Genomic DNA, 24,824 nt, shown 5'->3' with positions numbered 1-24,824 from the left:
CCGCGCGTCCCGTTGGGGCCGGGGGCTGCCGGGCTCCGTGGTGCAGCCCAGCCCCGCTCCCCCGCTCTTTTTCCGCCACCCTCTTTCTGTGCCCGGCTGCACCGGGGCCACCCGGCAGAGCCTCCGGGGGGTGGCCCCTCGGTCCCTTTGCCCTGCGCTAGCTGGGCGGCAGTGCCCCGAAAGCAAAAAGAGGATTTTCTGTGCTCTGTGCCGTGCCCCCCCGCCCCCCTCGGCTCCCCCCGGCTCTCCCAACGCGCTGCCCCCGGAGCTTTGGGGTCGGGGCGTGCAGACGGTGCGGTGGCCGCGGCGCCTGGCTGGGGATAGCCACTGTTGGCTATTTGGTTGGAGCGGCTGGAAACTTTCCCCCTCCTCCCGTGCCATTTGTGTGTGTGTGTGTGTGCGTGTGTGTGCGTGTGTGTGTGTGTGCATGGGGGTGCGCTGTCCCTTCCCCGGCGGCGGGGGGCTCGGGGCGGGGGGGCCGCAGCTGCCGCCTGCCCGCCGGGGGTGCCCGGCAGCCCCGGAGCTGCCTTTTCCCCATCCCCACTCGTGCCTTGCAAGTGAGCTGTAATTTTTGTGTCTTTATTCTATTTTTTTTAATCCCCTCGAAATGAGGGAACGGAGCCTCGGGGTGCGGGGCGGGGGGGGGGGCGTGTTTGTGCTGGGGATCCGGCCGTATTGTGGAGGAGAGGGCAGGGAAGGGGCTCCCGGGACTCGCATCGCCTCCTTCCCCCTCCCCTGTCCCTCGGCGAGGCTGCAAGGCGATGGAGCCAGGCCGGCATCCCCCAGCCAAACCCCCTGCCCCTGCCCCACCGGGCACCCCCTGGCCCTGCCGGCACCGCGGTGAACTTTTGCCCCGGCTCCCCCCTTTCCCCGCCGGCCCCCTCGGCCGGTCGGGATGGCGGAGGGAAGGAGCCTCCGGCCCCGCTCTCGCTGCCCGTCGCTGCGGGTCTCTGGCTTTTGTTACGGCACCGGCTGGGATGCAATGGACGGAGCGCAGGAGCGCGCACCCTGCCCGCCCGGCTTTGTGCCCCGGAGGAAATGCACGCCCCCCGCCCCGCCAGCCAGGGCGCAGAGCTGTTCCAAAAAAATAAATTAAAAAAAATTAAAAAAATAAATAAAAATGGTACGTCCGGGCTGGCAGCGCTGTGGCCGGGGCTCGCTCCGCGGTGACGCCGGAGCCGCGCTGCCCGGTCCCGTGTGAACGCGGAGCGGGGCGCAGCCCGGCCAGGCTCCGCATCCCCGGGCGTGCCGGTGGCGGGGCGAGCCGGGCTTTTTGTTGGTGGTGATGTTGTTGTTGGTCTGCTGGCGTTTAAGAAAAAAGCGAAGCCTTGGGCGGGGAGACGGGGGGGGGAGGGGGGGGGCGGGCGAGACCGGGGGGTGCGCGGCCCCCTGCGCGGTGCGCGGCCCGGCTGCGAGCCTCGCGGTGCCCGCAGCGCCCTGCTCGCTCCCGGCCCCTTTTGTATGGGGCGAGAGCCGGCGGCGAGAAGTCAATAATTGACCCGGGCTTGGCCGCGGCCCAGGTGGCAGTGGGCACAGCGGCGAGCGGGCGGCTCTCGGCGCGCCCCCCGCGCCCCCCGTTATCGCGGCCGCCAGCTGCGCTCCGCCCGGCCCCGCTGCGCGATCGGGCGCGGGGCTTTGGGTGCCCTGCAAACTTTTCCGCCGCCAAACCCGCAGCTTTTGGAGAACTCGGCTCGCCCCCGGCGGGCCGCCAGGCTTGTAACTTCACGCTCGGTATCTGCGAGTCGGGAGGGTGTATATAGCTCGGCAGCAAATTAATGAATTGTCTGAGGAAGCGAGGGGTTTAGCGGTGGGTGCTGCGACCGCCCTGGATGGTGCTTAGCTGTTAGAGTGGGTCTGAGGGAGCAGCCAGAAGGCAGAGGGAAGAGCATCAAAATTGCTTTCTGCTAATAAACTGTCCTTTGACCGAAACTGGTTTAAATTTATTGCGGAATGCTGTTTATATTTGAATGGCTTCCATGTTTTTCCACAAATTAAAGGGGAAAACAATATGCAATAGTCACTTTCGTTGGAAAATGTCAGAACTGCGAGCAGATGTTTGCTATGCTTGATAAATACAGTGTATAAACAACTAGTATTTCAGGATGACTTATTACTATTTTTTATGACTCAGAACTATTGTATATGCTACAGCAGCTCTGTAGAGAAAGCTGTAAATGGCTCCTTAGGATTTCACAGCAAATCTACATGGAGAAAATGACATATGGAAAGAAAATTGACTTATTTCCACAACTGCAAGTGGCCTCCTTTTTGCGCCTTTTCATTAGCAATCTAATCCTAAAAGCATTAGGAGCAATTATTTGCAGTGGTGCCTGACATTCTAGGTCTAATTATTTAAATCAGTTTAACTTTTGATGGTTGACCCATCAGGTCAAATCTGTGTGCCCTTTGTTATATTTATTAAAAAAAAAAAAAAGGAGGGGAGGGGGGTCTTCAAACTTGCCACCTGCCACTGACATATCATTTTAGCTCCGGAGGAGATCAGCATTAAGAATAAGCAACCTCTTACATTTGTTACTTTCCATTCTAACACGGGTAAGGAAACCCTACATGAGCGCCGTGCTCTTTTGCATCTAAAATGCATTGCTTAATCACGGCAGACTTGTGTGGCTGGAGGGGTGCAAGCAGGAGGAATGGGAGAATCTGAGGATACAGCAGGTTTTTCTTATGTCACGCTTCCTAATCTATGTGAAATGCAGATGAGGCACAGATACATAAAAGGGATGATTTTTCAGTGTTTGGGGAAAATGCTTCTGCCAAGGAGCTGGGTGAGCTCTAAATCTTTAATGCATAAAGACATACCTCATGTTAGTATTCATATACGTTGCTGGGCAGAATGACTTATGGATGTATAGATAGTAATAAGTATGGCAAGATGCTTCAAGCACTTGGTATCACGTGGTGCGTCCTAGTGTCAGTGCTGAATTGTTTGGCAGAAGCCAATGTGTGACAAGGGGTGGGGGAGAGAGAAAGAGAGAAAGAGGAGGTTGGAGGCCTTATTCTGGAAGGGTACATGATCAGTTCACTTTGGTTAGCTGTTTAGAACGACTGGAACAGAACCTAATGTTAGTCGGTTTGGCTGTGTCATGGATTGAAACTCCCTAAAACGGCTAATGTAGCCCCAAATTGGTGGTCGCAGTACAAAATTTGAAGTTGTAAACAGTAGATCATGCAACGAGAGTTCTTATTTTCTAGCACCTTTACAGCTCACAGTAACTAAGAACTGTCAAACATAAACTGCATGTTGTGCATTCCTTTGACCTTGTATAGAAAATAGTGCACGGCTACATGGCTATTTTTTGAGCTCTTGCTACCTTCTTTGATGACAGATGTAGGGAAACAGGATAATGTTTGAAAACTGAAGTACATTTGCCTTTGTATCAAAACTCCTGTATGTGCTAACTGCAGCGTTTAACCCTCATATCCAGTCTGATTAATGCACCATAGCTTGAAAGACAGAAGGTATTGGCATTAGGAGGTTGTCATGTTTCTTCCACAGAAAACCAACCTTCCAGCCCCCTAACCAAATCATCCTGATCAAGTGTAATAACAGAGCTGCCATCCCTGACAGTATCAGTGGAAGAATATTGCCACAAAGTGGCATTTCAGTGTAGCAGCAAATGTGGTCTTGGAATAAAATAGAAGACATTTGTGACATAGCCACTGTATTGGCTACACGGTGATGGGCAAAGCTCAGTGGGAAGGAGAACCATTCCAGCATCAGTGGACATGCCTACCCTGCTGGGCTTGGAGAAAAATTAACAGGGCTCAGCTGTGGAATTATAACAGAATCCTGACCCAACCGTAATATCTTTTAAAAATAAAGATGATTTCTCCTCTGGTTTGGTGTGGATTGAACCACTAAGGCTGCTTAAATCGGTTTTAATCTTGCTGTAGTATCAGGGACAAGGACAATGTATTGTAACAGTGATTTCAGTTTGCTGCGCTGCAGCTCACTGGCAAAGCAACTGTATTGGTTTGTTTAGGTTTTTTTTTTTTTTTTTTTTTAATCAGCTGTTACAGTGTGCTTACTCCTCTCAAAACCAGCAGAAACACTGTAAAAAAACGTTCCTGAGAGTTGTATTTTCTCGTTCAGTTAGCATCTCCAGCTTCCAACAGAATGCCAATTTTATGCTGGGTTTCTTTCCTTGAAGTGTGTGAGTATTACAAGCTAGCTGTCCAAACACGTAAGTTACTCACACTTCTTGTTTGTAATTCCTGGAAAGAAAATTCACCCTCCAGTGCTGGCTCCCGCAAAACAAGGAAGAAACGAAATGGTGAGGTCAATCCCGAATTTTAAGCTGATATAAAAGGGATTGTTACAGTAGCTGTATGAAGGCAGCTACAACACCGCAATAGCTGTACCTGCTGTAAGTGACAGGTGGGAGAAGTTTTGTTCTTTTTCATCTGTGTCTGGATGACGGCCCAGTGCTGGCCACAAACTGCAATCCAGGATTAATCCTCACATAGTGTTTTCTTTCTATATATCAGATTTCTCATTTTGTTAATAAGCACAGCCTAGCATGCACTTCAAGTCAGCTGTTCTGGAGTGGAAGCAACAGGGTTGTGCATTATTGAAATGATGGCTCCCAGGCTTTCCTAGAGACCGTTTTGTCTGACCAGGGCAGGGCGGAGGGTGATTCTTGTAATCACAAATCCTAAACAGGGATTCTAGTTACTGATTTTATTTAATGGAAAGGGGTGGGGAATGTAGTTTATCCAGGATTACGTATGTACTCTATCACATTTTCTTATACGCACACTGCAGGATTTGGAGAGGTTAAGAGTGATCTTTTACACTGAAAACCTCAAGTGGACGTTCAGAAATGGACATATTGTGGGAAATGGTTGTTAGCAATAGGCTTTCTTCAGTGTGGGCTTATTGCTAATGTAGAGAGGACAAAACTGCTTGGTTCTTCTCCAGAACATACACTGCAACATGCACAGACAGCTAAGCTGGGAGATGAAGGGTCCCAGTCTTCAGCAGACAATTAGAAGAGTTTATAGAAGTGTAGGGAGCTTCCTGCTCAAAACAGTCATCAGGGGCTGCTTTCCTAATAAAAATGGCTCTGAAAATAGGATATACTTGCTTCTTTTGTAAAACTTTCTGAGAGATCTATGCGGGAACTAGGAACAATTCCCTCCTGTCCTTGCAGTTTTAGATACTGGATGGAAAAACTTGCCAGTGGTGTTCTCACTCACGTCCTGGATGGGAGGTAGAAAGCATTTCGCTTCAGTATGCTGGCCTGAGGCATTAGCTGTCCTTCAGTCTCTTGGGTAAAGGAAGAGGGGGTAGCTTTCAATAATATATGTTTGCCCTGTCCGCTCCCTTCCCCCGCTGAACCAAACAATATGCAAGATGAAATTGTCTTCAGATCACTCTTTTGCCATGGGTTTTAAATGAGACACAACAAACTAACAGGGGAAGAAGCCTCAGATGGCAAACAACCTTGCTACGTTCTTGACACTGGGCTAAACCCATTTATACATGGACTAGTTTAAGATGACAGAGGTGTACAGCAGGTTTCTTCTGATAAATGTGTGAACATTCCCTATTGTATGAGAATGGATTCAGTGTGTGGATTCAGTTTTCTGGGAGTCACATAAAGACGCTGCCATGTAGGACTGCACTTACAGTGTTTCCATCTGCTGTCAAGATGCCAGCAGTCCGTTTGACAGTTTGGAGGTCTTCTCTTGTCCGATAAAGAACAGAATAGAGTGATTTGCATTGCCAATTTTAGCTGTGAATTGACACCAGCCAACAAGAAACCTTATTTTAAAGCTTGCTTGCTTTTCTATACAGTAGATACTCTCCAGTGGAAGGACTGGATCTCACTGGTTTGTATCTATTAAAACATGTGGACATGCAACTAAACATACCATTAAAGTAAATTTGGCATTGTTTTCTGTTAAGCAGGAAGACAGGGCTTAACACATTCAAGTTATGATTTAACATGCAAATCAGAAGTGAAATTAATTTACTGTGTTATTGTTTCTGATAAATATATCAAGCAACTTCTATAGCATTGATTTTAATTAATGCTATAACTGAGTATTTTGAAGTGCTGAATTCAAAATAATATTTGGAAAATGCTTTCTTATCAAAATACTTTCTGACGACCTCCTAAGATTCCTTCCTATGTGATTTACTCCGTGATTCTTATTCAGCTCCATTTTAAATGCAAAGCAAATTAAATGTTCTTTGAGCAAAAGGGAATTCATTATTTTCTAGCTATGCGGCTTTTTTACGAGTTTAGAACTAGCAGATACTAGTCTCTAACATCTAGTTTTAATTCGGAAGGAAGCAAGCTTTCCTGCCCTTCTGCCCTTCCCCAAATCTCAATTGCTTTCTCCAGTCTGAAAGAACTAGTTATTGAACTAAAACTAAAACTGGAAGAAAACATCCCCTCTGTCCCTTTACAAGCGGGTACTGATGCAAAAGGTTAGTTAAGTGCCCAGAATTGGATGAAACAATAAAGTAGTGGCTTTCTCTTTTTAGGATTTGACTTTCCTCAGAACTTCACTAGCAAACACATACAATTGAAGACCATCATTTTTTTAAACGAGCTATTTAAAAGTATGTTTGAAATTATGCCACTGTATAGTGAGACTTGAACTTGGGCTGTTTTTATATAATGTTCTTTCCTCTACCTCTGGAAGGGTGAGTTGCTTTGTTGTTTTTCTTAGTTTCTGTTCACCCTTATAAAGTATATAAAGTATTCAGAATGGTCCTCATGTGGAACTTTTTGCATCAAACTTCTTGAGTCCTTGAAAAAGGCTCTTTGTTCATTTTCTAGGCAGTTCAAATACTCTTTGATACTGTGATATTAATGACATGATCATGCTGTCTTCAAAGAAAAACGTGGATGTCCTCCTAGGCAGGAAAATATCTACCAAAGTTGTATATGGCAGGGAATCCACTAAAAAATACAAATGTGCATGTACATCTATGAAGCGTACACAGCCAGGACCGAAGTACCAAAACACTAAATAAAAGGAATTTGGGGGTGATAATGATAGCTGTCTTGTACTTCTTCAGATATCATCAGACCGGTATTTGGCTGAGAGTGTTATAAAAGCAAAGGAACTTGAGAAATATTTTACCCTGAAAACTTGGTTTTAGGTACTTACTGTTATGAATTGGTGCAGTGCTTGAATGTATGCACACATTTAATTCTTCTGGGTGAGCTCTGGTCTAGGGAACTCTGGGTTCAGTTTGTATCACTGATTTAAATTTTCCATGGTATGGTCATAAAGGAAGTTAAGCAACTTAAGTTTTCTGCATGTTTAAAGTATGGAGAATACAATGTTCTTGGTTTGTCTTGTGTATTTATCTTATAAATACTCATCATATTTAAACGTTTGCACAACGGGACCCTGACCTTAGCAGGGGCTGTAAATGCTGTCATCATACACATAATTCTAATCAAGCTTCAAAATGGTAAAGTTGCCAAAGGACTAACACTACAGTATTCTGCAAAACTCATAGTGGGCAAGAAAGAATAGAAAAGATTGCTCTCCTGTCTTTCAGATACGCTACATTTCTCTTTCTTACTGTACTTTCTCAAACAATGTTTCAAAAATTGTTATGCCAGGTATAGCATTCCCCTGCAGTGAAAACTGTTTAATTGTTGTGTTTTTTTTTTTGTTTTTTTTTTTTTTTTTTTTTTTTTTTTTTTTTTTTGTTTTGTTTTGTTTTGTTTTTTGGGAGGTCTGTTTTGCACTGCCAGTCTCTTCCTGGAAATAAATAAGTTGCTCTAAATAATCCCTTTCAGGATGTGCTGAGCAGCAGCTTTTATTTTTTTGTCTTTCCTCCTTGGGTTGCAGGGTGCAGTGCCAGCATACAGCATGACGCAATAGTCTTGGAAATTCTTGGAAAAGCACTTCCGCTTGCTCTAGGTAAAAATTGTATTGGCAGCAAAACTGACTCTGCTGTTTACAAGTTGGCAGCATTCTTAAGTGAACTCCAAAAAGAGCACTTTAATGTATGTGGTTCTGCATACCCATCCAAGATGCAGAGGTGTTTGAGACTGTTGGCCTGTTATTATGGGTGGTGCTTCTGGAAAGGGAATGTCTTGAGTATTTCCCCAAGTGTGGACTTCCTTTTAGTAGCTGTAGACAGCTGGCTTGTCTCAGTTTTGCTGGGTCTTCCAGTTTCTGGTTGTTCATTTTAAGTGATGGGTGTAATTGCCATAGTGATATTACTTAGCTCCTAAGTGAGGGAAAAAGTCACCTGAGTGAGGGGAGAGGACTGTTAGCCATTATCTTCATTCTGACAATGAGTATTACTATGTTTAAAACAAAGACGTGAGTATGAGAACCTGTTTGGTACTGATTTGCCGTTTGATTCTGGAAAAATCATTTCATGTCTGTATGTCTCCATTGCTACTTGTGTAAGGGCATGATATTTTGAAGATGGGATGAATTTCCATTAACATTTAATTATCGGTAAATAACAGTAGTAGCCGCTATTGTCTAATATTTCACCCTGCTAATGGTACATGAGGATATCATGCTGAATCCTGTGCTAATAATTCAGTGACTTGTAAGAGGAAGCAAATGCACAGAACACCAGCACACTTAATTGTGCTGCAGTAGTGGAAACCACGCTGTTATTTAAAAGCTGTGTGAAGGTATTACTAACAACAGAGGACAGTCATGGAAGACAAATATATTTAAGGGTCTTGCTGGAAGAGTGATCATTGGAGTATGGAATTAAAGTATTTACCTAACTAGCAAAGACATCCTTTCCACCCTAGGATCTCAAAATGCTTTCCTAATTGGTAAACTATGCTTTACAGTTCTACCTCTGGTATCTTCATATAATGATGCTATGCCCAATATTTTTGAGATGTTTTTTATGACTTTCTGAAAGCTGCACAAGGGTTCTCCCTTAGCAGAACAGAAGGCACGGCCATAGCCAGACAAACCAGCTTCCACTCCCAGTAGATGCAGCAAATGGCTGATTAAGCACCCCAGTTTCTCTCATTTGTAATAAATAAACAAAATCTCCCTTTCCCTTCCAAATTTTGAGGTTCACATGAAATGGGACCAGGGCTATGTGACACCAGCTGTACCATTGCAAGAGATTTATCAGTAGTTTTAAACCTAAAACCCAGAGTATCTAATACCATATGCCAGAGGCTTGGGATGTTCCCCAGCCCTGAACTGGTTGGACTAGAAAGGGGGAAAGGAGTCCAGGTGAGTCCAAGCAAATTTCCATGTGCGTCTACTCTGATATTATTCAGAATATTTGCCTATTTGTGCTTGCTTCCTCCATGGTTACACATGGACCCGTGCTACCTCTGTGTTTGCAGCAGCTTGGGTTGCATCCCCACCAAAAAGCAACCAACCAACAAACAAAAACAACAGAAAAACCCAACCAACCAAAACCCGAAGAAACAACAACAAAAGAACACAACCCACAAACAAACAAACAAACCAAACTCCTCAAACAGCCACCCTGAGTGTAGCTGGAGCACAAGGCAAACGTAGCCCTTTTGGAGGTGGAGGGGAGGCTGCTTCCCTACAATGGCTTTGACCATCAGAAGCGGTGCGTGGGAGGGTATCTGACAGCACTGGGGCTGTGCATTGACTGGCTGGGGTCACGTTTTTGTAAGTGAGAAGGTAGCAGCTGTCCTTTGTGGCATGCAGGATGCAGCATTTCAGGGGAAGTTGGGGATTTTTTTCCATACGAACCGCTCCGTGCTGTGCCACGCTGCTGTCCCACCCCCTCCCCCTTGTCTGCTTTCGGGGGGAAGGGGCTGGGTGCCCAGCAGGAATGCCAGCGCTGGCATGGGGAGGGAAGTCAGCCTCTGGTTGTGTGTAAGCTTAGCAGAGGCAAACCGGTCACGTTTGTTGCTATAATTTTGGATTTGGTTCCCAGTTCTTTTAAATCTTCAAGGACGAAAGGATGGCAGCAAGAAGTGGAGTCAGTATAATGCCGGGGCGCAGGATTTCTATAATACAGCGCTCGTCTGGTTACTTTTTAGGAAAATGCTTGAAATTAAAGAAGTGGAGAGGTAATATGAACACGGTGGTTTTGCAATAAAACAAAATAATGAACAGTGCAAACTGGTTGTTGGTCAGATCACAGTCTTCAGGGGAAACTGTCTCTAATAGATGTCATTGTAAGGGTAATGCTGCACTTGGCACCAAAAATTAGATTTAATGCCATAAATGGAGATAAAGCACGTTGCAGCTGACAATATACTTCCAGACCATGTCCCTGGCTAAGAAGCTTGCAATGCAAGGCACAAATAGGTGCAGTATAGATAACTGCCGGGGGGGGGGCAGATTCTGCAAATGCTTACTCAGGCACTTCGCTTGAACCCAGTGTGACTGCTGGGGTAAGAGCTTGCACAATTCTGCCCGAGGAGTGGGGCTGGAGCCTTATAGCTGTTGGGTAAAGCAGAACTGCTCGGGGGGGTTATTTATTTTTCAAGTGCCTGGTGAGGCTGGTGTTAAGTAAAAGCCTGCTTCCGACCCTGACTTGTATGCCTGCTTATTTGCTGATATTCTTAATCACCTGTAATCTAGAATTGCAAAACTCCCGTGGATACGCTAGTGATGCCTTTGGTAAAGGTTCTCTAGCAAAAAAAAAAATCAACTGGATTTAAAAATCACATGCTTCTTTCAAAACACTTAGCTATAACGTTCAGTCCTGCCAGCCTGGTGGGCTGAGGACATTTCAGAAAAGGTCAGAGGGCCACATTGAGTACTATGGGTCCAATTACCTAGGCTGATTTGTTGCCTGAACACTTTAAAGGGAGTGGAGCACCTGCAAATCCCCTTCTGGGGATTCCCTTAAAATGTGGGGAAGCCTCCAACAGGTGTGTGGAGCTGGCATGGCCTTGGCCCTAGGTGGGGAGAGTTGTGGCTGGGACACGTCTGAACCTGCGCCTGGGCTGCAGCAGGGAGGCAGAGGCTGCAATGGTAGCTGCTCCCAGCTCCTCTCACTTCCCCGTGTGTAGGGAAGGGATGCTAACCTCCACAAGGCACTTCTGGAAGCTGTTTCCCCTTTCCTGCAGCCCATTGTGGGGAAGTGGGCAGTGGGACAGCATTTGACATCAGACAAGGCAATTGCAGCTGCTTGTTCCCCCTCAGAGCGGCAGAGGGTTGGCTGCAGAGGCAGATGCTAATTGTATCAGGAAAGAAGTGGGAGGCAATAGAGCTGATTCAGATCCCTGGTTTAAAAATCCTTAGCGTGGCTGTGTGAATGCCTGATTAATGTATTTTCTTCTCATATTCATTTGCTTTGAGATCACAGTTCAGAGGCTTGAGAGAAATTGGCCAAAACATTACAGGTCTAGCGGGATGTATGGCACATGCTCATTGCCTAGGTGCTCCTCATGTAAGAGGCTTTGAGAAAGCTAAGTCCCAGACAGACTCCAGTACTTCTGTGCCAGAGAAGGCTTTTGGCTTCTGCAGCGCTCTCTGCTTTGGGATGTCTGCTTGGGTAGGGGTTTGAATCTTTCCTGTTGGTAGGAAGCAGTTTGTTGGCTGGCACTAAAAAGTTATTCCTTCTGATGGGTCATTGGATCTTCTTTGTAAAGCTTATTTAAAAAACTTACTGTTTAGGGGATATACAAAGCATTTCTTTTGGTTTCATTTAAAAAAAAAAGCATAAGCACTTATTTTGAGTAGGAAATAAAAGAATTATTATTCATATGAAGTCAGTCTCTGCAGTGAATGAACAGGAAAAAAGCCAAATTGAGAGAGTATATCAGTTCTACTGAGGGCAACGGGCTTTTAAATTCTGTTCATCCCCAGAAATCTTAGAGAGGAATAAGTTTTCTCCATCCTGCTTCTTGTCAGAGGATTTGGCAGAAGGAAATCTACCTCCTTCTCAATCTAGTTTTTAGAATGCATTTGCTCTTTAAAAACAAGTCAGCATGGTAATCCTGTTTCATGTTAACTGCTATGAAATATGGTGTTAACTTTTTAGCCCTATAGCGGCAGGAAATGGGATTTAAGATTTTTTTCCTTGAGTATGGAAGAGCTTAGGAGCAGGATTTCAATAATAAAATTCCTTACAATCCTCCCTCTGAGTCTATTCCCCTAGACTAATCTTCTTTCAATTCGTATCATTTGTCTATTATGCAATTTGGTGTATGACTAACCATGATAGTCTTTAAATGCAAGCTGATGCTTTAGATCCCAGTGCTGGCTTTGACTTAAGAGTCCATAGAGCCAGCTTATTTTGATTTGTACTTTGGTTTTCTAACTTGCTGGATTCTTTACTTCCTCCAGAATTCTCAGCTGTGCACATACTTGCTTTGTCCAACCATTTCTACATATTTGCCCTATCACTGTAATCAGTTCATTCTCTGGCATGTGCCCATTCCTATCTGTTTTCTCTGTCTCTTTCCACACAGACTTTGCACCATGTTCTGGGATGTCCTTCATAAACACAACAGTCATTCCTTCACTTTAAACTACTCCAGAACTTCAGAGAGTCACCAAAATAGTCTCAGACTGCATCCACGCAACTGCTGGTGTGGCATCTGTTTGTGCGTGAAGACTCTCTTTAGAAGGAGATCTGTGTTCCAAAACTCCCTGTGAACACTAGTCCTACGAGAATATTTGAAAACCGCTGGGCAGAAATATTTTTTTTCCTGACTTGCATCAAACTGAGATCCCAGTGAATAAGAAAGCATCATGCTCTTAGGGAGATGAAAGTGAGGAATATCTATTATGACTTGCACGAAAATCTTCTTCTGGCTGTTCTGTTGAAGAAGATGCCTTTCTGCTTCCCTTAGTATACCTTTCAATGTTTGATTAATTCTTCTGGAAGAGTCATATGATAAAGTTCTAAGGAATATTCCAGAAGAGAGGAACTTTGATGTTTCGCTGCTTTGTCTTGCTAGATACCAGCAGTTACATTGAAGCCTCTGGTTGTACAATTCCCACTTGTTTTTAGGCTCAAACCTCCAGCATGTGTCAGTCTTGCTTTCCAGGTCTACATGCCCTTACATCTGAGGGGAACTTGTGACTGATGGAGGGTTTGATACCAAGTGCTCTCAAATCCTATTGAAATGAGTAGGTTGAGAGTGCTCATTGCGAAGATCAGGCCCAAAAGCTGATATGCAATTTGCAGATCAGATCAGTCATTCCTGCACTTGGGTCACAGAGCTTTGGAGAGAAGCAGTGTGGTCTCATTCCCTGTCAGGGACAGCTTTGAGCCTTCTCATTACATTGATTATTACTTATTAAACACAAACATAACATATGCACTCTTTCTCTCATTTAAATATATTGGTATAATAGCAGACATGAGTGTGCCTGTGTGGACTAACTGAACACGTTTATGCTTGGTGCTCAGTTACAGAAGCAAAAAGTAGGTTTTGGTACTTAGTGCTGAATATCAGGGGCCAACTCATCAAGTTTTCCAGTTGCAAATATGCTATGTCTGAATTTCTTAAATAGTGTGTGTCTATAACAGGCACAGAGACATGACAGCACATGTGGAGCACATGAAGGGGAAGACACAAGACATGAATTTTTCTGCAGGTTTTAACAAAGCCAGAATTGTCTGTGCCCTCTGCTCTGCCACTCAGAATGGAAGCCCCTGGGGATTTGTTTCTAGAGTCATCTGCGAGCTGCCAGCACAAAATGAAAGCCCCAAGGGTTTCTCCAGTCACTGAAGGGGCACCCGGTGCCTGTAAATGTGAAAATGCAACTAAGCTGCACTTTGAAAGCGAGAGGACAGCGGTGTGGCACAGTCTCTGGGGAGTCACTGAACAGTTGAGACTGACGCAATGTGGAACTCATGAACTTGTGCTTAAAGAAGTAATTTGTTTAGCCAGTATGTGACTTCCTACACTCTACATGTTGGTGGCTGTTGGGCCCCACATCCCAAATGGGGCTGTCCCTCTGACACCTTCCCCATGTCTGTGCATAAGGCAGCTTCCCCTCAGGAGGGGCAGGACACCTGATGTGACACAAAGCCTGCTGAAAAGTCCCTGATGCGACACAAGGTCCTCCTCCATTGCAGACCTGGGCCCGTGGGATGCCTGGCTCTAATGGAGCAATGTGGGCTTTCCTCTGCTGTCTTTTTAGAGGGACTGCCACCTGTGTGTGTGTGGAGACAAAGGTCTGCATGGCCTCTGTGGGGAATTTCACCAGGAGTCTGCTCACACTTTTGGCTCCATCAGACAGATATACAGGCCTTGGATGTGAGTGATGTTGCTGCCCTCCCCAGCCGCCTCAGCATGCAGCTCACCTTGCGTGAGTGGGGCAGAGAGCGCTGCAGGAGGGCGCTGGGGGGACCATGGGCAGTGCAGGGGGTCTGGCTCCAGACCTGGGCTGTTGGGACCCCCGGCAGCAGGGCTGCTGCGTGGCTGCAGTCACGGACAGTTGCACCTGATGTGTGGGAGCTACCTGGCACCTTGTGGATGTAGCTGCCCATTGATTTTCGTGGAATTGATTCATAGAGCTATTTAATGGAATTGATTCTTTTTACAACTTTTTCCCCTCTTAAAGACCAACTGTTTTTCTTGAGTGATGGCTACAAGTTTGTGTTTATGTATTAATATACTCACGCACCCACGGCCCTGACTGTATTCCTTCTACTCACACTGCAAAGCAAAGTTTCAATCTCAAATGCCATCTTAAATTTTAATACTATATTTGATGTATGACCTGGAATAAATTAAACGTGTTAGAACTTGTGAGATGAAATCCTAGTGGTGGGTATAACCACAAAGCAGTGTTCTATTAAGCCAAGGACTGTTGAGAATGTCTGTTGTGGTTGTGTCTGGGTTACGAGTGGCTCCCTTTGGTTTAGTGTAGGTGGATATTTTTATTCTGCCTGGCTTATGAACAAGGGGATGAAAATTCAAAATTTACCTATGAGAAGTGTAGGACTATGCCGAGTTTTCCTTTACAAGCCCATAGGTAGGAACCACATTTTTATCCTAAAACCAATATTTTTATTGTACTTAATCTCTTTCATTGATTGTTGCTAACTGGCTTCCATTAAGAAAATCTGGTATTATGTGCCTGGAGGAATACTATGAGAAAGACTAAATATTATCATTCTTTGTCACTGTTTTGTACCTCGTAGGTCAGTTCTGCCAGTAAGTTTAACTTGCCACAAATTTCTTTTATGTTTTTAGGATTCATTCTTTTTTCCTTCCTTTCTCTCTTCCTTCTTTCAAGAAGCACCAAAATAAATTTGGGCAAGGTCCTAGCTCTTTGTGAGAATCCTGAACGGATACTGCACCACCCAAACTTCCAGATCAGAGAGACTTAAAAATGTTGCTGAGGGGTTAGGATCCTGCTAACAACTGCCTGTCAGGATACACTGAAATACATAATCTCTGAAATAGCCAGCACCCAAGTCGTACAAGGTATTAATAATCCAGAAGTATCTCCTTGAATGGCAATGCCAAACCAACAGGACATCAACAATCACAGTTGTTCCGTGTGATCCCTGTATGAAATTTAGCTAAGCAATTTGGCAGCTGTACGTACTACTAACTGCAGCCCTAAGCATAGTACATTTTGGTAATCTAGTTATCACCAGAGAAGTGACAGAGATAGTACAAGCCAACACCCTATTTGAATAGAAAAGCTCTCAGCTTCATGACTGCATATCAAAACTTCCACCCTTGCCCAGCTATCATTTGTAGCCATCTAAAAACTGTTGAGAATCCAGCAGGGCCCCCTACTGTGCATTTAACTTATACTGGGAGTTTAACAGGATGGCCAAGAATAATATCATTAGCATGCTGAATGTGCAACTGCTGTAGAAGTGGGTTGTACATGTGAACAAAACTTAGTAGGAAAACTGTAGATGGTACGTGCATGATGCAGAGCAGATAATAGCAGTTCATCCGGTTGTCTTATATCTACAACTCTAAATCCCACATGCCATTAGTTTTGGAAAAGGACTCCAAAAGTAAGCAAATTGCCTTGACCCAGATTTTAAACTGGTAAAGGGACTTGAATTCACATGCAAGATGATATGGGCCTTTTTGCAAAACATGGTATTTAAATGTGGCTTGCTTAGAGAGGCTTCCAACAACAATCAACCTTAACCATGTGTCCCAGAAGACAGCTAAGACTTCATTCAACATCTTAGTGATCCTAAATGGCAGTCTTTGAGAGGGAAAACTATATCATTACTTTGTAAATTAAACCTGCAGCAGTTGAATTATACTGTAGTTTTACAGAGGTGTTTTATATACCACAGCCACATTGTAAACTAGATTTTGTTTGCTTGGAATTATACTAGTGATTTGTAGTCTGTCTCTGACAGATGTGTATGTGTTTCTCTCTAACCATCATATGCCCTAAGCAATTATGCGGAGTTAACAAAACCTACAGAGAAGGCAACTGCTCTTATCTGTCTTGCCCCATGCCAAGTCTTTGCCTTCCAGTCTCTGCTGGGAAATAGTAGAAATTCCAGGCATTCTTTGGAAGGGAGAGGGTTAAGTTTAAAGAGAAGGGTATCTTGTCTTTCACCACTACTGGGGTGGAAAGTTTTTAACTGTGCCTGCTTCCTAAAGGTGCTTCGTTATGGATGTGATGATACAGGTTTGACATGTCCTTGTAGGATAGCTTGGACATTAAGGATCTATACTGCCGAGGTTTTTCCTTGTCATATGGACAGATTCCGGCATCATGACTCTCAGGGTATCAGAAGAAGCATTTACGTGAGTATATGAGATTTCAGAGTTGGTGGTACATATACTCCTCTATAGCAAAGACTATAGATAAAAGCATTGTTTATTTTAGGGAATGCAAAGCCCTAAAGCTTTCACTAGGTGCAGTACAAGCACAGTCTCTTCCCTGAAGATGCCACAGTCTAAATGGACAGGATAAGCAAAAGGTGAGAAAGGAAGCAAAGCCATGAAGAAATGAAGCCAAGGTAGTGTGACAGATACAGAGGACTAGGAGAGGGAGAGAACCTTGAGTTCCAGTTTACCTTGCTACTAGAATAGACTACTGTTATCATAGCACTCTTTTTTTTTTTTTCATCCTTATTCTTCCAACTAAATTAACTTGCCTTGCCTCAACAACTGACACAATCCCTGCAGAGTCTTCTGGTATATTTTAGCTGTTCCAGAGAACTGGACCAGCAAGCACACTAACAAGTTACTGCACACTGATGGATCACTGCTTACACTCAGTATGTGAGTCTTTAACTCATGGCAGAGGAAGGTAACCAGACAAGACAGCTTTGTGCCCAGGACAAAGGCAGCCACACAAATAGAAGTTGCTTTTGGGTTTGCACAGCTACATGTCAGTCTTGCTAGTTCTGGCGATGCTTACCTTCTGTTTTGTTTCCTGGTGCTTCCCACAAGCAGGTGTTAGACAAGACAGTGCTAACGCCACATGAATCTGCCCTAGGTGTGTTCTGGGCATGCACGTGCATCTTACCTGAGCTGTGACTGAGCTGTAGCCAGCTCTCTGATTAAGTCATAATGGTGTAAGTTGTTCTTGACTATTTAACTTACAAAGTGCAACATCATTCCCCAAGACCCAGTCCAACCTCTGGGCACCTACCCTCAGAACACAGAGTGGAGACAGTTTTTATGTGTCTTCCTTGAGACAAAGTACCAGTAAGGTAAAACAAATGCAACTTCTTACCACTCCATACTGCACAGAGTGGTTTTATCAGAAAAGTCCTGTGGTTGTCTGCTCTAATCTTGCTAGTTTAAATTTCCTTGCCAGACTCCTGTCTTACCAAGCATTTGAGGGATTGCATTTCTGCAGTGCTTGGACTTGGAAAGCTGTGAGACGGAAACAAATATTCCTGCTCCAGAACATGGTAAACTGGACCAAACAATTACTTAGTCTTTGTGAGTTGCCTTGGTAAACTTAAAGACTTCCTTGTATTAAATGATGCAATAGCAAATTCTTCTCAAAAAATAAAAATAAAATGCCTGTAATCAGATAATGGTTGCTCTGGTGCTAGTGGTAACATGGCATTGAATATCTCTTGGTTTGGCTTCCACAGTTCAGGGGTGAGGGGAACTGGAATGGTGTTTACTGAGCCAATAAACTTCTCACTAAACATAATTCATGGGCTCTAGCTGGCTAATAACCAGGACCTCAATGCACTAACAGTTGGCCTCATACATTTTAAAACAAAGCTTTATTTGAAGTGAAAACTTTAAGAAAAATAAACTTTAGGATTTAGTGGCCTCTAATATTATCCGCCTCCATAGGCCATGGGAGATCTCATAACCAAGGAGTGCATTTTTAAGTATTTCTATTGCAGTCTCTTTGACCAATGCTTGCTCCAAAGATTGCCTCAGCATCATTTTTTGTTTGTTTGTTTTGAAACTTACAGGAATCCATACAGTTCTTTTAAAACAACATTATGCAGGGATATTTTCTCCCTATTTATGTTTAAAAGGAATTTCTGCTGGCCATTTGAGTGCTTCAGGCAATCAATGTTTCTTCAGTTAAAAGAATAAGGTGAAGAGCTGAAACAAGGCTCTCTTAAGGTGGCATTTTTGAAATTATTTCCATGACCTTTCTTGTAGTATTAGATTTCCTCCAGAGAGGAGAGATCTTCATCTGAACAGGTTTATTTAAACACTTGCTAGGTTATGAAGCAGGATTTTCATTCCTCGCCTCATGAATGAAAACCTGTGCTTCTGCAGGTTGATTCAAGGAGTGCTTCTACTTGGAGCACTGCAGAATTTAAGATTTGGATTGGTTTCCAATCCCCATCCTTTGCATTTGTGGAGAAGAGTACTGCGTTCCATATTTGTTTAGTTTCTAATGAATGTGATTTAAATTCTTAAATAATCCCTAGCAGTTCTCGGAGAAGCGTGGGTGAGTGGTGGTTCTGCCCTCTGGTGCACGTCTAACTTGTACTGGGAGCAATGTAGTTCATTTTTAAGGACTGGGAATTAGTTAATTTAGATTTCTGCTAATGGTTTTACCTTGTCTGGTAGACATTGCCACTTTGTGCTTCAGCTTCTTCCTTGGATGGATGGAGAAACAACGCCTGCCTGCCTCCTGTCAGATGCTTTGAAGTCTGTAGATGAAAGATATCATATGAATGCAAAGTACTTGCCAGTAAATGTCAGTAAGTCATTTTGCTTGTACCTTGATGGAAAAACCTTTATTGTAGGCTTACAATGAATAGATTTGCATATGCACCAGCAGTTCTTTCCCTTTTACTTAAGTCTTTTGGAGAATTATATAGACTACCTTTCAGAAAGATAAAGGGAGGTTAAATAACAAGCAATAAAAGATTATTAGAGGAAATATCTTGTCATGTGATACCTTAAAGATAATACTTGTTAATGTTTTGAAAAAGAAAGAAAATAACAACTATGCACCTAGTCCACCAAGAGTTCCTGCTAAATACTATCTCCTCTTTCACGGATTATTTTCTGATGCAGAGCCAAACCTAGTTCCATCAATGCAGAGAGAAGTTCTATTATTGTACACTGATTTGATAAGATAATATAGTTAGTGTCTTGGTCCATTGATGCAGACCTCTACTGTCCAAAAACAACATTAGGTTATTAAATCAATTCTCCTATTTGTTACAGTAATAAGCTAAAATAGCATTATTTAGATACCACTTGTCTAAACTTAGATAAGTCATTCAACTGTATCTGTGTTTGCTTATCCACATTCTTCTGCTGCTTTTAAAAACCAACACAAATTCAATAGGTAGGTGTAGGCTTTGGATTTCCTGGTTTTTATTATTTGGTGTGGCAAGGTCTTTGCTGTCGTCTGTTTGTATCTTGTCTGTTTAGCTCTGCCTCCCCGTGAGCAGATCGGCAGTAAGGAAACGAGGGCTCCAGTGGATAAATGCATCATCAGCTGCTTTCAAGAGTACCCATGAAGCAGGCTACAAGTGAGATAGTGCCTGGGCAGCCAATCTGAACAGGTACCTACCAGCAATTTCTGCTAACACACAGACTGGGAGACCTGGGTTTGAAGGTTAAACTGGCAGAGAGCCAAAATCAACAGATTGAAGAATATTCGGGTAGAAAGGCAGGGCTAAGTTTCCCCAGACTACAGTTGGCTTGAGGGACTTGGAAGCCCTCTGGCTCCTAGACATTCTAGGAAGAATGGGCCTTGCAAAATGCCCATTTCAAGTATAAATGCTATCCCGAAACCCCTAGTTCATAAGCTGCTACAAGTATTTATAATTCTACAGGAGATGTGCTGTCTTATTCAGAGGTTGCAGAGAATAGGTTTTGTAGGTAAATGTTGATGGGCTCTTTTTAGCTGTAGAGACACAGATTATACAGGACAATCTGATCTAGCCTGATGTTGAGGGACTATTGTGTCTAGTGAGATCTGTTTTCTTTTTTTTTTTTTAAATATTGCATTCTATATTAACTTGGGCTGCAGACCACAATTTTGCTGTGGCCCCCTGTTCTGTAACACATTTATTTGCATGGGAACATCCTGCTTCTTGTATGTGTGAGGACTTCCAGGGTGAGAGCCGAACCCTGATCAGCTTTGATCCCAGTTCTGCAGTGGAACACAGAATTCTTTGAAAATGTAAAGAGCCAAGCTCTGCTGCTGTGTGCTCCCAGCGTGCTGCTGGCAGGAGAGCGCAGGGCCAGATGGAGAAGGAAGGCTATTTAACGGGCTGTGTGTTACTGGAACTTGCCATCTAACATTCCTCGCTTTCCCCAGTGTGTTCTCCCCCTTCCAGGGTGGAATGCAGTAATTGCCATACCAGAAAGAAGCCATGATCTGTCTGTCTAGTCTGGCATCCTCTCTCCAAGAGAGGCAAACACCAGATGCTTAAGGGAAAGGTACAAGAACTCCTAAAACAAACAACTAAGCAATAACTTGCCTATAGAGGAAGTTAGTGGTTGGCTTATGCCCGAAGGCGAGAGAGTTCCTAGCCTTTCCATGAGTGTTCTGTGTAGCTGGGTATTCTCCTTCACGTACAACACACTTGCAGTTAATCCTTTCTTGCTGACTCCCTGCCTGTTTGGACTGGGGACCAAGGCACACCGCAGGTCAGCTGCACTGCTGTGCACTGTGCTCCAGTGGTTCTCAGTCTTCAACTTTCTGTGGGACAGGGAGAGTGAGATGTGATGTTGTTCCTCGGTGCATCACTGACATCGTTGCCTACAGAGCAGTGCTCACTCTGGGCAGCTGCCATTCACACCTCCTTTTTCTTTTCTTTCTTTTGCCAGCTTTGTTTACTGACCTGTTTTCAATCATCTGCCATCAGTAGCCCCGCGTCTTGTGCTAAAGGCATGAACTGTGTTTGCCAGTGTGCTTTTTCGTAGGGCTCAGTTTTGCATATCTCTGTCCTCTGTCTCAGTCCTTTTGACCTCTGTACAGCAGTCTTTGCACACTGTACGTGGCCTTATGCTGTGTCTCATCTCTTCCTGCATGCTAGGCCTGGTTAATGTAGTAGATGTCCCTGGTCTTTCAGTAGATTTTCCTGGAGAGGGTCCTGAGAGAGCATGTTCCAGGTGGTATTACCAAATGATGGGATTTACCCTGTCCACTAAAGTGGGATCGGATCTCTCTCCTACTCCTCCCTTCTAAACACAGGAGCAGGAGGGTGGCTCCACTGGTGCAGAATCAAGGCCGCCAGTAAAGGACCACTGAGCCTCTACTGCAAGGCAAGGTAAGAACTAGCATCTAGTTCCCTCCCTCCTGGTGTTCTCCAGTGGCTAAATCTTTCATCACAAGCTGCAAATACAGACAGCATGTCCTGCTGCACAGGAACATTGCTGGTAACTGGTGTGAAACAGCCTCCAGCAACTGAAAGCAAGAGGGAGAGAGGCCTGCCTAGAAATGAGAAAGACCTCAAGCAATATCTTCATTCTCTGGTGCTGATGTGGAAGTCAGTATTATGCAGGACCTGTGTTCACCTCAGGGATGAGGAAGGGGAGAGTGCTTTTTTAATTATGTATTGCTAATTCTTTCCCAACCAGCCAGCCTGGGATTTCCTTGCATTCTGAGGTGATGCTTTCATCTGTCTCCTGTTAAACAATCTTTACTTGCTTGAGAAGTTGGTTTCCCCTCCTGTAGAAGACTGCATCAGAGCCAGAGTGTTGCTTACTTAACGTTTATAATAAAAATTCTTTATCCTTTTTTTTTTTTCCTTCTCCCACTCAAAAAGAGGAGCGTGTATTTCTGTGGAGGAAGATCTTTGGGGTTCGGCCTATTTAGCACCCACATTACCAGGTGCTCTCGCCTCAAGCAGTTGGTCAGTCTCCCTGTTGCTAGCTGGACTTCTGTAGTTCTTTTATATAAATATAAGAGACATTATTATATAGATGTGACTAGCAGGGAAAGAATCGTTTATCCTGGTTCTGATTTCCCCTGAGATGTCGCAGCAGTTTTAAGTAAACTGCAGTAGAAAAGTTAAGTCTCTTTTCCTAAGTGGCAGCTAGAAATTTACCATTGCTTGCCACTTCTCATCTGTGAAATAATTTTTGCTGAACACTTATGATGAAAAAATGTTGTGGCCATGCAGCCACAACAGAATTGTGGTGTTGTATGGCCATGCACAAAACTAGCTATAAAAGGTTTGGATTGCTTAGGTAAGCTGGAAACATACCAGTTGCTTACAAACAGCACAACAATGTTGCCCTAAAGCTTGAGAACTATCTGGTAGGTAGGTAGATTTAGGTCATGGAAATGGTGGAAGTCAAATCTAGATGTAGGTCCATAAGCAGCCTGTTGTACAGATGTGGCTGGGGTCTGGTGTCTGTCATTTCACTGCATGAAGTAATACCATGAGTGTTTCTCATGCGCTGCTGTCTTTTCCCAGTTTTTATGATATCAATGTCCTTTTTCCTCACTTTTGCCTGCTAATGCTTTTATTCTTAACAACACATGTGCTCTGGTACATTGAAACACAAGGCAAATGTAGAGCCAGAATTCTGTTTCATTGTTGTTTTTTGTTTATTTTTAATGCAGCTTGAGATTTGTAGATATTAATAATTAGTAAAGTCAAATTTATAATTTTAGTTGGCTTGTTTTTAAGTGTGGGTGAGAATTAACTTCAGCATGGAAGTGGGGGGACTTCCTATGCCACATTCAACTCCAACATAACATGTAACTTCATCCTTTGTTCAGCTCATTAATCCTGCATGGGCACTCAGAATTAAAATGCTCTTAATTCAGTAAAATGAGATAAACCAAATTAAAGTTCCTTTTCAAACTGAATGAGTGTGCCTGCACAGAGATGTGGTTTAGCTCATTCACTTTAAATTTACAACTTTAGTTAATCTGAATTAAGTTTCCCAAGTCCTGTGTGTAAGACCTCTTTATTTAGAAAGAGCTGCTCTTGTGGAAAGAGGGATGGACTCAGCCCTGTCCTGAGGCATTCGGGCGTGCAGCTAGCTTTTTCAGGGAGAGTGACTGGGCATTAGCAAATTGTCTACCACATCCTTTTCTTCTCCTCCCAGAACGCCTCTGTGCCACCTCCTAATACTAAAGTTTCTGAGCCATTACTCTGAATACTTGCTCTGTTCTTATTTGCTGTGCAGCTGGAGAAACAATATTTCAGCAACTTACATTATTTAAGAACAGGGAAAGTCAAACTCATTGTAAAACCAGCCACGAACATACCCTTTGATTTGAAAGTCCTGGCTAGTGGACGCTTACTGCCCACTCCAGATACAGAGAACAAGAAGCAAAATGTGGCATCTCTCTACAATAGTAAAGGTTTGCGTTTAGATGTGAAAGCCAAACAATTAGCACAGCTATTTTTTGGGGGGTTGGACTTGAGCTCGGGGATTTGCTTCTGGGCATACATGCTTTTCTGCTTGGAAGTGATCTTGTGGCCGTGTTACACTTTTCTTATGAAAGGACAAACTGGTCACATGGGTCAAGTATGTCCATTTAGGACAAACACTGCTTAATGAAATTTGCTGCTTGCCAGATGCAAGGAGTGTTGGACCATGTGAACTCTGCCTGCAAGTTTCACTCAGTTCTGTTTATTGCACTGTTTTCCAACTCTTGCCCTAATGGGAAGTTGTTCATAGAATCCTTGCATTGTTTCATGGATTGCTGTTTTTGCCAAAAAATCAACTGGGGAGGATCAGTTGGCTTCCTCTAAATTTTTTTCAGTTGGAATTTCCAGTACATTGATCATGGATGTTATGAATAATGGGGAGGAGATAAAAGAGCAAAAATTATTTTCTTTCACTCCAAATTTGAGCTGGAGTACAGAGGTAGGCAAACACAAGGGAGGTGGTTTTCCATGGATCAGTTGAAGAATTCACGTTCCTTCTAACTGGCAAAGTCATACCTGAAACGCTGAAGTCTCCAGAAGCCCCGAAAGCATCATGCACTGTGCGTGTACTATAAATAAACTTTTAAAAACCTAATTTAAAAACACCTCTGGCAAAGCACATGCTTAACTGAAACTCAGTTGGTGGAGGTTGACTCAGGGGTGTAGGAAGGAGATGGGGAAAGAGCAAGTGGGAGGAAATAAATGGAACCTGCTGTCAGAAAAAAGCCACTTGTTTGTAATTTTTAGGCTGTCCAAGCTCTTGGCATCTCAGCTTTGGGAGATCCCTAGTGACTTTCTGGATATTTGCCCTTGGCAGGCATATGTATGTGTGAACTGAGAATTTGAGTATTAACAAAGCTGAATGAGCAGGTTTATTCAACCTACTAGAAAAGGATCAGATGTCTTGGAATTATGGTTGATTCTCTGGTTCTAGGAATCCAAATGCCTCTTGCTGACAGTTTCCAATCAATTAGACAAAATAATTTCAACAAACCCTCTTAATGAATTTTCATACATTCAACCTGCAATTTAGATATCTGCATCCCTTTATTTTAAATGGACAATACTTTTGATCTGCACAGAACCAGAGGCTGTTTGGGAA

The 24,824-nt window shown here is 43.8% G+C and overlaps 1 protein-coding gene and 1 long non-coding RNA gene across 25 annotated transcripts in view; one reads left to right on the top strand and one right to left on the bottom strand.

The window, feature by feature from the left end:
* Positions 1 to 24,824, bottom strand: part of LOC121079725 — a 194,761-nt gene that overhangs the window by 18,436 nt on the left and 151,501 nt on the right. The window contains exons 7-8 of one of the 3 annotated variants that reach the window (XR_005825150.1): positions 17,299 to 19,018; positions 7,674 to 8,251 (exon numbers count right to left, since the gene is read on the bottom strand). This is a non-coding gene — a long non-coding RNA (uncharacterized LOC121079725). Of the gene's footprint in view, positions 1 to 7,673; positions 8,252 to 8,692; positions 19,019 to 24,824 lie in introns of those variants that run through there. The other 2 variants (XR_005825149.1, XR_005825148.1) reach the window with 2 other exon arrangements.
* Positions 1 to 24,824, top strand: part of HIC2 (HIC ZBTB transcriptional repressor 2) — a 74,581-nt gene that overhangs the window by 441 nt on the left and 49,316 nt on the right. For 4 of the 22 annotated variants that reach the window (XM_040577329.1, XM_040577344.1, XM_040577347.1 and 1 more), the window contains 2 exons: positions 18,936 to 19,069; positions 19,752 to 19,885. The exons of 12 other annotated variants lie outside the window; for them this stretch is intronic. The gene's annotated coding sequence lies outside the window, so the exon portion shown is untranslated. Of the gene's footprint in view, positions 1 to 1,406; positions 1,732 to 16,653; positions 17,594 to 17,700; positions 17,798 to 18,935; positions 19,070 to 19,751; positions 19,886 to 21,403; positions 21,602 to 24,824 lie in introns of those variants that run through there. 6 more of the 22 variants (XM_040577330.1, XM_040577337.1, XM_040577335.1 and 3 more) reach the window with 6 other exon arrangements.

The sequence above is a fragment of the Cygnus olor genome, chromosome 17 (genome assembly GCF_009769625.2).
Source record: "Cygnus olor isolate bCygOlo1 chromosome 17, bCygOlo1.pri.v2, whole genome shotgun sequence".
In the NCBI taxonomy this organism is placed as follows: domain Eukaryota; kingdom Metazoa; phylum Chordata; class Aves; order Anseriformes; family Anatidae; genus Cygnus; species Cygnus olor.
Note: the sequence above shows the minus strand (reverse complement) of the source record. Positions and strands in the feature narration are given on the sequence as shown.